At 43.7% G+C, this 15,330-nt stretch overlaps 1 protein-coding gene across 2 annotated transcripts in view; it reads left to right on the top strand.

The window, feature by feature from the left end:
• The first annotated feature begins 76 nt into the window (after positions 1-76).
• Positions 77-15,330, top strand: part of TNK2 (tyrosine kinase non receptor 2) — a 46,746-nt gene continuing 31,492 nt past the window's right edge. For both annotated transcript variants that reach the window (XM_029939518.1, XM_029939508.1), the window contains exon 1: positions 77-886. The gene's annotated coding sequence lies outside the window, so the exon portion shown is untranslated. The remainder of the gene's footprint in view (positions 887-15,330) is intronic.

The following is a 15,330-nucleotide window of genomic DNA, read 5'->3' as shown; positions in this document are numbered from 1 at the left end:
AGCTCGGCGTGGAGGAGCAGGGGGGCGTGGGTCCGGCCGTGCAGGAGGAGGGCGGGGTGGGCCCGGGGGTGCAGGAGCGGGGCGGCCGTGGCCACGAGCCCAGCCTGGGGGTGGTGTGGGGTCCGCCGGACGGCGCGGACTGGAGGCGCCCGCCGCCGTGGACGGGCTCAGCGGGTTGGCCTGTGGTGCAGGAGGAGGGGCTGGGGCCCCGCAAGCAGTACCAGGAGAAGGGGGGAGGCTGTCCCGCAGTGCAGGAGCGTGGGGAGGCCCGCGCTGGGGTGCAGGAGCAGGGGGAGGGGAGCCCACGCAGGCTGCTGCAGCAGCCCGAGCCACTCTCCGAGTTCGGGGACCGCTACTGGGAGCGCGGGGAGGGGCTCGAAAGTTCCGGGGAGCAGGGTGGGCAGTACTGGGAGAGCTGCGGGCACCTCAGACGGGAGGCGGTGGTCCTGGGAGCGGCCCCGACACACCGAGAGAGACTGGAGCTGGTGGGGAGGGCCAGACCCGTGGGGCCCCAGGGACCTGAGGGGGAGGGGCGCCTGGGGGTGCAGGAAGCAAATTGGTTACCCGGGGTGCAGGAAGGACAGGTGGTGCGAGCTGTCCAGGAGACATACCTGGACGGGAAGGGGTCCCAGGAAGGAGAGGGGCCCCCTGTGGGGCACAGGATCCGGAGACGCCGGCGGAGGAGGAGGTGGTAACCTACAGGCCGGTTGCCCAGTGCCCGGATCGCCCAAGGGCCGTGGTGAGCGCGAGATGTAGGGCTTTGGGGATTGGAGCGTTGGAAGCCACTGCCTGGGAGCAGGCAGTGTGTCCTGCTGGATCCTCTTCTGCCACCTCAGCCTGGACAGCATCGAAACTGTGTCTGCAGGGAGGCAGCAGAAGGCGGCAGGTAAGGAAACTCAATTCCCTTCCCAGCGGGAATTGGTGTGTTTTGAAGCAGGAGGCTGCGGTTCTTTCTGGAGAGGGTGGTCTCCAAACTGCTCTTGGTCACTTGTGTTTAGACCTGGGGAGGAAGGAAGCAGTGCAGCTTTCAACAGCGGGTCAGGACCCCTCCCCCCAGTACTAAAAATGCCAACTGTAGTGATGGGGCATTTCCTTAGAGTCTAAGACTGGAGGTGAGACTATCTGGGTGGCTGCCAGACCCAGCAGAAGGAAGAGAGGGGTAGCCCCAGGCTGAGGTTGTCACCCCTCCATCTTTCTATCTCCTGAGATAGGAGTGCCTCCGTGCCAGGGCTGGGATGGTGCAATCAGCGCAGGTTTTCTCAAGCCCTCTAGACACATTCCAAAAAGGGAAGGGGCAGCATTGCATTAACAGGACTTTATCTGGTAACTCTGTTAGCCATGTGATGTGAGATGTGAGTGTGGCTGCCAGTGATTTGAGCACGAGCCTGACCTGCTCCCGCCACACCTTCTTGTCACAGCTGATTAATAACCGAGGGCTCAGAGCCAGGGATAAATAGGGGTAGCAGGGCAGAGAACTGGTGAAGCCTTCTTTCTGGGTATGGGCTCTAGACCTCTAACCTGAAAGGGACACTTGAGGAGAGGGTGTTTGTACGGCTGGGCTCTGGGCAGCCTCCATGGCCCAGAGCTCAGCCCCACCCCATGGAAATGGACAGATGGGCAGCTGTGGCATCATAGGTTCTGCTCCAGCCAAGGCCAGCTCCTGTCGCAGCCTAGAGGTGGGGCTTGCAGGGGTGGGGACTAGATTTGGCTTCCTGTTGACTCCCCGGTAGTGGTGGCCAGGCTGCCAGGCCTACTCACTCCTGGCCCATAGGGGCTTGGTTGGCCAGTTTATGGGCCTCATCCTCCTAGGGTTGTTCACCTCTTACTTGGCACCATGTGAGTTCCTGGTCCTGTGGCCCTCAGGTTGGAGTGGGTGCAGAGTTGCTGCTTGCTTCAGGGCCTCAGGTGGGTCCTATCTCTGAGTCAGATGGCCCCTGTCCCCTTGTCTGACCCAGAGTCGGGGCAGATAGTCCTCTCTGGTCTGGGCAGGGGGAGTGGCGGTGGCGGAGGCTGGGGCAGCAGAGCCCTAGGCAGGCAGCTGCTGGGACTGTGCTGGAGGAGCCGGTTAGTCTGCTCCTTGTGCAAACCTCAAACCGACCGTCAGCTTCGTCCCACGCCTGCCTGTCACACTGCTGCCTCAAACACTCATGCACCGGAAGTTCAGCTGCTGTGTCCCTGGTGCCTGGCTCTCTGGGATGGCCAAACTGGTTCTGGCTCCCATGGAGAGAATTGTCTGTTCTAAACACATACACATAAGCATAAATCTTTATCCTGTTTCAGGTCAACTTTTTTGAATTTGTGGTAGATGAAGAGAAGCACTTTGACAGTTCTGGGGTTAGACAACCTACTACCTGTGTAACCTCCTGGGGGCAAGATAACGTGTCTGGGCTTCAGTTTGTATGCAGCGGGCCATGGTCTTCCCTGCACTGTCCCGAGTGCAGAGGGCTCAGTGACCTCTTCGGCAGTCTGGTGCCCGCTTTCCCAGGACCCCTGGCTGGCAGATGTCAGGGAGGAGGTGTCTGTGCTCCCAGACCTTTTCCTCTGGTCTCTAAATCCATGCTTATCCCCTGCCCTGTGCTTTATTCTGGAGAACGAAGGAGTGGTTGGTTATTCTTTTTGTTTTTAATAGCGGCTTTAGTGAGGTGTAATGTTACACAGTGAATGGAACCTATTTAAAACAATAGGTTTTAACATAAGTATGCATCTGTAAAGCCACCACCACAATCAAGATAATGAACATACCTATTATTCCCAAACCCCCCATAGTTTTTTGTGCCCCTTCCTAATTCCTTCCTGGCCCTCCTTTGCCATGCCTTTTCCCCAGGCAGCAGACTGATCTGCTTTCTGTCACCATACATTAGTTCACATTACCTGGAATTTTATGTAAATGGAATCAGACAGCAGGTGTCCTTTTTTTGGCTTGGCTTTTTTTTTTTTTTCACTCAGCATAATTATTTTCAGATTCATGCGTGTTGAGTAAGCTTCAATAGCACATTTTTTATTGCTGAGTAGCATTCCATTATATGTATATACCACAGTTTATCCATTCACCTGATGATGGGTTGTTTTTAGTTTTCGGTTGTTACAAATAAAACCACTGTGAACATTCGTGCAAGTTTTTCTGTGGACATACTATTTTATTTCTCCTGGGTAAATCCTTAGGACTGGAATTGTGAATCATGATTCATTTAACTTTAAGAAAATCGCCATTTTCCAAAGTGGTTGTATTATTTTATATACCTACTAGTTGTGGGGCGCCTGGATGGCTCAGTGGGTTAAGTGTCTGTCTGACTTCAGCTCAGGTCATGATCTCAAGTTAGGGAGTTCGAGCCCCACATTGAGCTCTGTGTGGTCCGCTCAGGGCCTGGAGGCTGCTTCAGATTGTGTGTCTCCCTCTCTCTCTCTGCACCAACCCCTGTTCATACTGTCTCTCTTTCTAAAAAATAAACATTAAAAAGTTTACACACCAGTAGTTGTGTATGAAAGTTTGAATGCATCCACTTCTTTGTCAGCACTTGGTATGATCAGTTTCTTTAATTTTTTTTTTTTAATGTTTATTCATTTTTGAGAGGGGGGATTAGGAGAGGGACAGAGAAAGAGAGGCAGACAGAGGATTCAAAGTGGGCTCTGCACTGAAAGTAGCAAGCCTGATGCTGGGCTCGAGCTCATGAACCTTGAGATCATGACTTCAGATGAAGTTGGATACTCAACTGACTGAGCCACCCAGGTGCCCCAGTCTCTTTAATTTTAGACCTTCGAATAGGTCTGCAGTGGTTATCTCATTGATTTTAATTTGCATTTTCCTAATGACTAATGTTACTGAGGATCTTTTCATGTGTTATTTGCCATTTGTATATCTGGTGATATGTCTGTTCAAATTGTTTATTCATTTTTTAATTGGGGGTTTCTTTTTTGTATTGAATTTTATGAGTTCTTTCTATATTATGCATGTAGACCCTTTATTGAATATGTTGGGATTGGATGTGTTTGATTTACAAATATTTCCTTTCATCTTTGGCTTGCATTTTAATTCTCTTTACAGTGTCTTTTGATGAGCAGAAATTTAAAAAATTTAATGAACTCTAGTTGAACAACTTGCTCTTTTGTGGCTTATGCTTTCAGTGTCATATCTAAGAAATCTTTGCCTAACCCAAAGCACAATGGTTTCCTCCCGTTTTTCTTCTAGACATTTTATTTATTTGTTTACTTATTTATGCTTTAGATAATTGTGTGTTTAAGTAGTCTCTATATCCAATACAGGGCTTGAACTCACAACCCTGAGATCAAGAGTCTCCCGCTCTACTGCCTGAGCCAGCCAGGCTCCTCCCGCTTCCAGATGTTTTATAGTTATGGGTTTTACATTTAGGTCTAATGATCCATTTGGGTTCATTCTTATGTATGGTGCAAGGAATGAATTGAAGTTGAGCTTTTTGCTTAGAGAGATCCAATATTCCAGCACCATTTGTGGAAAAAAAGTGTCCTTCCATGGAATTGCCTTTGCAGGGGAGGGTCAGAGAGAGAGGGAGACGCAGAATCTGAAGATAGGCTCCAGGCTCTGAGCTAGCTGTCAGCCAGAGTCTGATGCGGGGCTCAAACCCCAAACTATGAGATCATGACCTGAGCCGGAGCTGGACACTTAACTGACTGAGCCACCCAGGCGCCCCTGTTTTTTCTTTTTAAAATTTCCTTAGTTATTCCAGGTTCTTTGCACTTCATATGCATTTTAGAATCAGTTTGTTAATTTCTACAAGAAAGCCTGCTGGGATTTTGATTGTGATTGCATTGAATCTAAGATCAATTTGGGGGAGATGCCTATTATCTTAGCAATATTAAACCTTCTGACCCATAAACAATATATATGTCTATATTTATTTGGCATTTTAAGAATTTCACCAGTGTTTTATAGTTTAAGTATACAGATCTTTCATATCTTTTGTCAGATATATACTTAAGTATTATGTATTTTTTTGATGTTATATAAATGGTATTTGGCTTTCTTATCTTAATTTTGGTAAAATATATATATATAACATAAAATTTACCATTTTAACCATTTTTCAGGATATGGTTCATCACCACCATCCATCTCCAGAACTTTTTCATCTTGCAAAATTAACCTTTATACCTATTAAACAGTAGCTCTCCATACCCTCTCCACCTTAGACCTTAGTGAACCACATTCTATTCTACATGAATTTGGCTATTCTAAATACCTCATAGGAGTAGAATCATGCAGTATTTGTCCTTTGGTGAATGTTTTTTTTCACTTACCATACATAATGTATTCAGAGTTCATTCATGTTGTGGCATGTGTTAGAATTTACTTCTTTTTTAAAGCTAAGTAATAATCTATTGTATGAATATGCTTCATTTTGTTTATTCATCTACTGGTGGTTGTTTCCACCTTTTGGCTGTTATAATGCTGCTATAAAATGCTATTGTTTTTACATTTCTATTTCATATTGTTTGTTGTTAGTGTGTGTGTGTATATATATATACATATATAAATATATACACATACAATTGATTTTTATATATTGATCTTGAATCCTACCACCTTGCTAAATGTATTCTAGTAGCTTTTCATAGCTTCTATTGGATTTTATACATAGGCTGTCATGTCATTTGTTAATAAAGACAGTTTTACTTCTTCCTTTCTGATCTTTATGCCTGAGAATTACTTCTTTTTCTTGTCTAATTGCACTGGCACTATTCTCTGGTATAAAGTTGACTAGAAGATGAGATTACTTGTTCCTGATCTTCAGTCTTTTCACTGTTATGCATAAAATTAGCTGTAGATTTTTCATATATGATCTTTATTAGGTTGAAGAAACTCCCTCCATTCCTATTTTGCTGAGATTTTAATAGGAATGGATGTCGGATTTTGTCAACTGTTTTCTTGTGACTATAGGATTTTTTTGTTTTAGTTTGATTTTCAAATTTTTGTTTTTTAAATGTTTATTTACTTTTGAGAGAGAGAGAGAGAGAGAGAGAGTGCAGGGGAGGGACAGAGAGAGAGAGGGGGATGGAAGATCTGTAGCAGGCTCTGCATTGACATTAGAGAGCCTGATGTGGGGCTTGAACCCACAGACTGTGAGATCATGACCTGAGCTGAAGCCAGTCTCTTGACTGAGACACCCAGGCATCCCTGATTTTCAAATGTTAAACCAGCTTTGCATTCCTTAGATTAACACCACTTGGTCATGGTGTGTTATCCTTTATATGTATTGTTAAATTCTATTTGCTAGAGAATTTGTTAAAGAATTTCACATTTGTGTTTATGAGGATGGTTATCTTTCCTTGTACTGTCTATGGGATTCATAATATGCATATTTTTAAAAAATACTTTTAAAAAGTGTTTATTTTTGGAAGAGCAAGCAGGGGAGGGTTATTTTTGACAGGGAGCAAGCCCGAGATTCATAATACACGTCTTTAACTTATCATAGTCTGTCTTCAAGTGATAATAGTATAAAAACCTAGATTTTTATTTCTCTTCCCTTTGTGCTATTATTCAAAACTTATTCTTACACACATTGTAAACCCACACTATACTGGTACTATTTTTGTTTAAACAGTCACCTTATTTTTTAAAGTAATCTACGTAATAAAAGTATCTTAAGTGTTTACCTGTAGTAACACTTAAGTGTAGTTGCTCTTTCCAGGGCTTCCTTTCTTTGAGTGGATCTGTGTTTCTATATGGTCTTATTTTTCTTCTGTCTAGAGGACTTCTTCCAACATTTATGGTAGTGCAGGTTGGTGATGAATTCTTTCAGCTTTTGTATGCTTAAGAAGTTTATTTAGCCTTTATTTTAAAAAGATATTTTCAATGGACTAGAATTCTAGGTTATTCATTTATTCTTTCAGTACTTTAATGATGTTGTGCTACTGTCTTCTCATTTTCATTTCTCCAGGAAATATGCAGGAAATATGCTGTCTTTTTTTTTTTTAAAGTAAGCTCTGTGTGCCCATCACGGGGTTCAAACTCACCACCTTAAGATCAGAAGTTGTATGCTTTACCAGCTGAGCCAGGCAGGCGCCCCCTCTGCTGTCATCTTTTATCTTTGCTCCCTGTCTGTAACATGTTTCCCTCGCCCTCCCCAGCTACATTTGAAGATTTTCTCCTTATCATTGATTTTGAGCAATTTAATTATGAGGTGAGTTGGTGTAGTTTTCTTCATGTGTCTTGTGCTTGGAGTTCATTGAGCTTTTTGAGTGTGTGGATTTATAGTATTCATCAAATGTGGAAATATTTAGGCCATTATTTCTTCAAATATTTTTTCTGTTCCCAGCTCTTTCTCCTTTTTTTTCTCAGGGAACTCCAACAATACAAATGTTAGGCCACTTGAAATTGTCCCACTGCTCACAGACGCTTTGTTCATTTATTTTTTTTTCTTTTATATTAAAAACAATTATTTTAATGTTTATTTATTTTGAGAGAGACAGAGAGAGCATGAGCAGGGAAGGGCCAGAGAGAGAGTGAGACACAGAATCCGAAGTTGGCTCCTGGCTCTGAGCTGTCAGCACAGAGCTGACATGGGGCTTGAACCTATGAGCTGTGAATTCATGACCTGAGCCAAAGTTGGATGCTTAACTGAGCCACTCAGGTGCCCACCCTCCTTTTTAACTTCCCCCCGCCTCTTTTAAAATTTTTATTTAAATTCTAGTTAGTTAACATACAGGGCAATATTGTTTCAGGAATAGATGCTTTGTTCATTTAACAAAGGATTTTTTTTCCTATCTAGGTTTCATTTTGGATAATGTCTATTACTGTGTCTTCAGGTTCACCAAGTTTTTCTTCTGCAGTATCTAATATGACTTTAATACCATTCAGTTTATTTTTTCATCTTATGCAATGTAGTTTTTATTCTAATAGTTCAATTATATTCTTCTTAAAAATCTATTTTTAGGGGCACCTGGGTGGCTCAGTCAGTTGAGCATCTGACTTCAGCTCAGGTCATGATCTCACAGATTGTGGGTTTGGGCCCTGCGTCAGGCTCTGTGCTGACAGCTTGCTGGAACTTGATTCGGATTCTGCATCTCCTTCTCTCTCTGCCCTTCCCCCATTTGTGCTCTGTCTTTATCTGTCTCTCAATAATAAATAAATGTAAAAAATTTTTTAAATTTTTGATAGCAATATAGTTTCATAGTAATAATAGTTTTAATAATTGTTTTAATGTTTCATTATTTTAATGTCTTTGGTAATTCTACCACTTGTTTCAGTTCTGAGTTGGTTTTGATTAATTGTTTTATCTTCTTATGGGTCATAATACCTGGCTTTTTAAAAAAATTTTTTAAAAAACTTGTTCATTTTTGAGAAACAGAGAAACAGAGCATGAGCAGGGGAGGGGCAGAGAGAGAAGGAGACACAGAATGAAGCAGGCTCCAGGCTCTGGGTTGTCAGCACAGAGCCATGTTGTAGGGCTTGAACCCACAAACCATGAGATCATGACCTGAGCTGAAGTCAGAGGCTTAACCAACTGAGCCACCCAGGGGCCCCAGTTCCTGGCTTTTTTGCATGCCTAATAAATTTTTATTGGATGCCAGACAATGTTAATTTTACCTGGTTGGTTGCTGGGTATTTCTTATAACTATTCTTGAGCTTTATTCTAGGATGCAGTGACTTGGAAACAGTTTGATTACCTTGGGTCTTGTTTTTAAGACTTGTTAGGTAGGACCAGAGCCATGTTCAATCTAAGGCTACTAATTTTCTTGCTAAGGTAAGACCCATCTGTGAATTGTACCCAATGCATAGCTTTTCCAGTTTGGCTGGTGGGATCAGGCATTTTCCCAGCCTTGAGAGCACCCAGGCATTGTTACTTCTAATCCTTTAGGTGGTTATTTTTCCCAGCCTTGGGTAATTTCCACATATTCACGTGATGATTAGTGTTTAGCTAAATACTTGAGGGGTACCCTTTACAGACTTCTGTGGTACTCTGTATTCTTTGATGCTGTGTTCTCTGAACTCTGGCCCCCTAAGACTCCCCAAACTCTAAGCTCCATCTCCTCAATTCCTGGAGTCTTTTGGGGTCTGACAGTTCCCTTCTCTGTGCTGTAGCCTGGAAGCACAACCATAGGGCTGACCTCTTTTATTTCCTGACTCACAGGTATCACTGTCTTTTGTTCTTTGATAATTTTGTCCAACTTTTTGTTATTGCAGTCAGGAGAGCAAATCTGATCCTTATTATTCCATGTTGGCCAAAGACGAGATTTTAGTTTAATTCCCCCATCGCTACTCTTCTACCCTTCCCATCTTTCAGTCTCTCCACTCTAGAAGTTTCTGATTTTTTCTTCATTCTGTTATCTGTGTTTACATTGTTATGGTGTAATAAATTGCGATGACTTTTCCTTTCCCGAATAACTTTTTGTTCCTCCTGGAGTTGCTTTTGTTTGTTTGCTTAGTTTTCTGTGGACCTTTCAATTAGCCAAATTCCAGTAGCCATCTAAGTTTCTCAAGATGTCAGTTCCATTAGATGTTCTAGCAAATTTCTTTCTGAAGAAGTCTCTTTCAGAGCCTGTGCCCAGAAGCAGCATGGTCTGGTTGCTGTCTGTCACAGATGTTTAGTTATCCTGGGACCTCCTTTCCATATCCTGAGCGTCTCCTTCACTGCTCTTCTGTGTTGGATCTCTTGCATCCCATGTCTTCTCCTTTGTTGGTTTACTCTAGTTTCGATAGAGTCTGTCCTTTAGTAGCTTCCTGAGAGAGGAGGGTGTATGGATGGGAGATTATTTGAAGACCTTTCCAGCCTGATACTCAATCAGCTGAATATAAAGATATAGGTTGGAAATTGCTTTCCTTTGCATCTTGAGGATACTGCTTTTAGGTTCTAGAATTAACACTGAAGTCTAAAGTCATTCCAAATCCCATGTCAGACCTGTATGGGACCCTCTCCCCTTGCCCCAAAGAGTGTACGATCTTCTCTTTATCTCTAGCATTCTGTTTCCTAATAATTTTCTAATTATGTAGCTTAGTGTGGGTCTGTTTCATGTCCTGCTGTATGCACAGTGAAACCTTTTAGTTTGGAAACTTATACTTCAGGTCTGGGAAGTTTTCTTGTATTATTTTGATCTTCTCTCTCTCTCCTCTTTCTGTGTGGTGTGTGTGTGTGTGTGTGTGTGTGTGTGTGTGTGTGTGTGTCACAGTTCCTTTTGTTTAGATATTGGACCTTCTTATACTGATCATCTGGTTTTCTTATTTTTTTTCCTCTCCTGTTTGCCATCTTTGTGTTTTTTGCTCTCTATTGTAGAAGACCTGAACTTTATCCTCCATACCTTCTATTATAATTTGGTAATTTTCATAGCAGTAAATGTCTGTTGATATATTTTATCCCATATGTGGCATGGATGAGATAGACACAAAACTTCTAAATTCAACTTTAGTAATAGAAACCTTGGGAGAATAAATTAGGATTTTTGGCTAAGGAATTATTCACATTTCACTAAAAAACAAAACAAAACAAAACCCTTCTCCCCAAAAGGGTTTAACCTGATAAAGTTTCAAGGTCCAGAGTAACAAAAATTAGTTAAGGTAAGTGTGAGAATTTAATAAGGAAAACATTCTCAGAATGAATTCCATGAGAATTCAATAGAATGATTTTTCCATCCATTGACATTAATGGGCCTGAGAATTGAGAATCACTTCAGTATAATAAGTAGTCCCATAAACTGATGTCATGGCCATGATGAGGAGGGCCTTCTGAGAGAGTGGTCATTGTCAGCAATGAGAGAGAATATCTGAGAACAGGACTCTTCTGCCTAGGTCAGACGCATCGGCACAGTTACAGGCTTCCTCCAGAGCAGTGGTACTCAACTCCGGTCTGGATTCATCTGAAGAGACTTCAAGATATGATGTCTTAGGGGGCACCGGGGTGGCTTGGTTGGTTAAGCACCCAACTCTTGGTTTCAGCTCAGGTCATGATCTCACAGTTTGTGAGTTTGAGCCCCACATCGGACTCCACATAGACAGCACAGAGCCTGTCTGGGATTCTCTCTCTCCCTCTCTCTTTGCCATTCCTCCATTCTCTCTGTCTCTAAATCAAAATAAATAAACTTAAAAAAAAAAGATATGATGCTTCAGGGGCACCTGGGTGGCTCAGTCAGTTAATCGTTTGATGCTTTATTTCAGCTCAGGTCATGATCTCACTATTGTGAAATTGAGCCCCAGGTTGGACTTTGCATGTTGAGTGTGGAGCCTGCTTAAGATTCTCTCCCTCCCTCTCTTTTGGCTCCTTCCCTGCTTGCATGTGCTTTCTCTCTCTCTCTCTCTCTCTCTCTCTCTCTCTCTCTCTCTCTCTCTCTCTCTCTCTCTCTCTCAAAGAAATGATGCCTTAGTCTCACCTAGGTCAAGTTGATTAGAATCTCAGTGGGTGGGGCCTACACATTTACACTTTCCTAGCTCCAAGGTGATTTTTTAAAATATATTTTATTGTCAAATTGGCTTCCATACAACACCCAGTGTTCATCCCAGTAAGTGCTCTCCTCAATGCCCATCACTCACTTTCCCCACCCCCATCAATCCTCAGTTTGTTCTCTTTATTTAAGAGTCTCTTATGGTTTGCCTCCCTCCCTCTCTGTTTGTAACATTTTTTTTCCCCTTCTCTTCCCTTATGGTCTTCTGTTAAGTTTCTCAAGATCCACATATGAGTGAAAACATGATATCTGTCTTTCTCTGACTTATTTCACTTAGCACAATACCCTCAAGTTCCATCCACATTGCTGCAGATGGTAGGATTTCATTCTTTCTCATTGCCAAGTAGTATCCCATTGTGTATATAAACCACATCTTCTATATCCATTTATCAGTTGATGGACATTTAGGCTCTTTCTATGATTTGGCTATTGTTGAAAGCGCTGCTATGAACATTGGGGTACATGTGCTCCTATGCATCAGCACTCCTGTATCCCTTGGGTAAATTCCTAGCAGTGCTATTGCTGGGTCATAGGGGAGTTCTATTGTTAACTTTTTTAGGAAGCTGCATACTGTTTTCCAGAGCAGCTGCACCAGTTTGCATTCCCACCAACAGTGCACGTGGGTTCCTGTTTTTCCACATTCTCACCAGCATCTATAGTTTCCTGATTTGTTCATTTTAACCACTCTGATCGGTGTGAGGTGGTATCTCAGTGTGGGTTTGATTTGTATTTCCCTGATGTTGTGTGATGCTGAGCATCATTTCATGTGTCTGTTGGCCATCTGATGTCTTCTTTGGAAAAGTGTCTATTCATGTCTTCTGCCCATTTCTTCACTGGGTTATTTGTTTTTTGGGTGTGGAGTTTGGTGAGTTCTTTATAGATTTTGGATACTAGCCTCCTAGGTGATTTTAATGTGTGGTCAGGCAAAGGACACCTCCAGAGTTTATTGAAGACCCTTGCTTCTCAGAGTGTGGTCTATTGGACCAAAACATGTATCACTTGGGAGCTTCATAGAAATGGAGAATCTTAGGCCCTACCTCATAGCCATAGAATCTGAATCTGCATCTTAACAATATCCTCCAGCAATCTGTATGTGCATTAAAGCTTGAGAATCACTACCTCATTTATCCATTCAACAGGTATTTATGAGTGAGCACCTGCTTTGGGCCAGACTCTGCTGGGCGGGGTGGGGATGGGTCTGTTGAATTTTATACGTCATCTATTGTGTTTGTAATTTTTTGTGTTACCAGTAATATCCTGTTCTTATTTTGAAGATACAATATCTTGTCTCTGAGGATATATTAATGAGCGTTTTTTGTCTGAAATTTTCCTCTCTTGCATAGTCTGTTTCCTCTTGGTTGCTTTTTTCTTGTGTGTTTTGCTCTCTCTCTTCCATGTTAGAGGCTTGTCTTAGCTGTCTGCTGATTTTGTGTTGTCTGCTATCAACTGAGGGTGGGGAACGACAGCACTGGACAGTCTTGCTGATGGAACTTCTTTGTGTGGTGACCTAGATGGGCCATTTCTTCAGAACTCCCAGTGTTGGTGTCTTTATATCTATCTTGGCCAGGTCAGAGTCTCGAGAAAAGACACTTGTGTCTCCTGCCAAGATGTGGAAGCCTGGCTCCCATGTTCTAAGAGCAAGTAGAGAAGAGGACTTGGGTCTCAACATCTATGCATGCTTTCCTTGCTTGGGATGTAGCACCCCCGGCACCCTCCTGCTATCTTCCACGAAGCCCACTGTGCCAGTCTCAAGATCTTCTGTTTCATCCCCTGCAAGGAAATCCCTGGTTTTAGCAGCATGGTGGAGGGGCAGTCATCTAGTGGCTCTGTACTGGGGAAGGAGTATAGGAAGGGGTCTTACTGCTTTTTAAATAGCTTTTAAATAATCCTCTATTTTTTCAGCACTTCTCTCTCTCACCTCTTCTTATAGAAGTTTCTGGGGCTTCTAATTCCCAGGCAGTTTGAGGATTCTATGGGGTCAGTCAGGTGCTTCTCACCTTGGGAGTTGTGATTTTTTTTTTTAGGTTCTGCTCCCAGTTGTCACTGGCCCATCATCTGCTTTCTAGAGTCCCAAGTTTTATTGAGGTTATTTCCTCTGCTTTTCTTCCTATCCTTAGGGATTTCTGCCATTCAAAAAATTTCTCTTGAAGGGCGCCTAGGTGGCTCAGTTGGTTAAGCATCTGACTTCAGCTTGGATCATGATCTTGTGGTTTGTGGGTTTGAGCCCTGTGTCGGGCTCTGTGCTGACAGCTCAGAGCCTGCCTCAGATCCTCTGTCTCCTCTGTTCAGATCTTCTCTGCCCCTCCCCTGCTCATATGTGTGCTCTCTCTCTTTCAAAAATAAACATTAAAAAAATTTCTCTTTAGAAAAATAAATTCTCTTTTTGAAAATGTAGTTTGGAAGGGTTTTGAGAAGGAATGGAATTATGTGCATGTGTGCAATTTATTGTTTTTTCCTGGAACATCTGTCCCCCTTTAAACTTGCTCACAGAATCCATGAATTCATTCAGTATCTGGTATATACGTAATGAATGGGACTGTAGCTCTGTCCTCCGTGGGCTCGCATCATTAAGCCAAAAAATTTAGTGTGTGGTTATATATGGTCTGAATCCTGGCTTCAGCTCTTAATCTCTGCCTGACTCTGGTCACTTCTCCAGAACCTCAATTTCTTCATCTGTAAAATGGAGGTAATGCAGAGTAGTAAGGGGAAGTTTTTAATCAGTCAGTGAAGATGAAGCTCCTGAAGAACTGCACGTAGGGACCCGTGGCTGGCCCAGGCGGTAGAATGTGCAACTCTTGAACTCTGTTGTGAGTTCAAGTCCCACATTGGGCATAAAACTCACTAAAAAAAAAAAATTAAATTAAAAAATTAAAGTAAATAAATAGATTTTTAAAAATTGCTTTCCATTAGAAAAAAAAAAGGAACCTGCAGAACCTGTGTTCAAGAAGACATAGTGTCTTCTTGAAGACCCAGAACATAACTTCCCCTTCCTGTTTCCCCAAAACCCTAACACAGGGGGAGCACATAGAAGGTGCATGTGAGTGACTGAGGAGGGGTTTAGAGCAAGAGTTTTGGCCTGGTCTCTTCCTTCAGCAGCTGTGCCTCGTGGGAGCCCTGGAGCCAAGGGCTTTAGCTGAGTGTGAGAACAGGGGCTCTTCCTGTCTCTGCCTGTCTCCTGTGTGCTGTGTCTTCTGATAAGGCAAGGCCACCTCTTCCTGGGTCCTTACCCTTACTAATCCCTGACCTTGGTATGGCTGCTCCTCTGTGTCCAGAATCACCCCTGCTCTGAACGGTTGATCTCCCCTAGTTCATAGGAATCTGTTCCCAATGATAGCTCCGTAGTGCCTTGTCCCAGGCAAGTCCACCTCCCCTTTCAGGATCTCAGTGTCTGTATTGCTAAAATAGATAGGCGGGATATAGTGGGAAGGTCGTCTAACGTTTCTTCTACTCCTAGGTTCAGTCCCTTTGTCTCCTGGGCCCTGCAGCCAGTCCTTCACTGGGTGTTGCTAGCTCCTGGGGTTCTGGTATGGACAGGGTCCAGAGGGGATGAGCAGTCCCTCTTGCAGAATAAATGCTCTACCATTCACAGCTCTGGCTTCTTTCCCCACCCCACCTCTCTGCGTCAACAATAGGCCCCTTCAGCTCTAGGCTCTTGCTGAAGGGGTGGGGGTGGGGTGAGGCCTGAGCCAGCAGGCAGAGGACCAGCCGGGTGGCCTCAGCCCAGCCCCAGCCCTAGAAGAGCTCTGGGAATGGCTGGCTGCAGGGAGCCTGACTGCATCCTGCCTCCCTTCCTGGGAGTCACTGCTTCCCTTGATGTTGTGATGATGCCTGAGCTAGAGGTTTGGCAAGAGCTCTCTGCAGTGCCCTGCATCCCAGCCCTGGCACCAGGACGTGCATGGTATGTATGCATGTGCACAGGACCCA

Source organism: Suricata suricatta, chromosome 5 (genome assembly GCF_006229205.1).
Source record: "Suricata suricatta isolate VVHF042 chromosome 5, meerkat_22Aug2017_6uvM2_HiC, whole genome shotgun sequence".
Classification (NCBI taxonomy): Eukaryota; Metazoa; Chordata; class Mammalia; order Carnivora; family Herpestidae; genus Suricata; species Suricata suricatta.
This window is presented reverse-complemented; position numbering and strand designations above follow the sequence as displayed.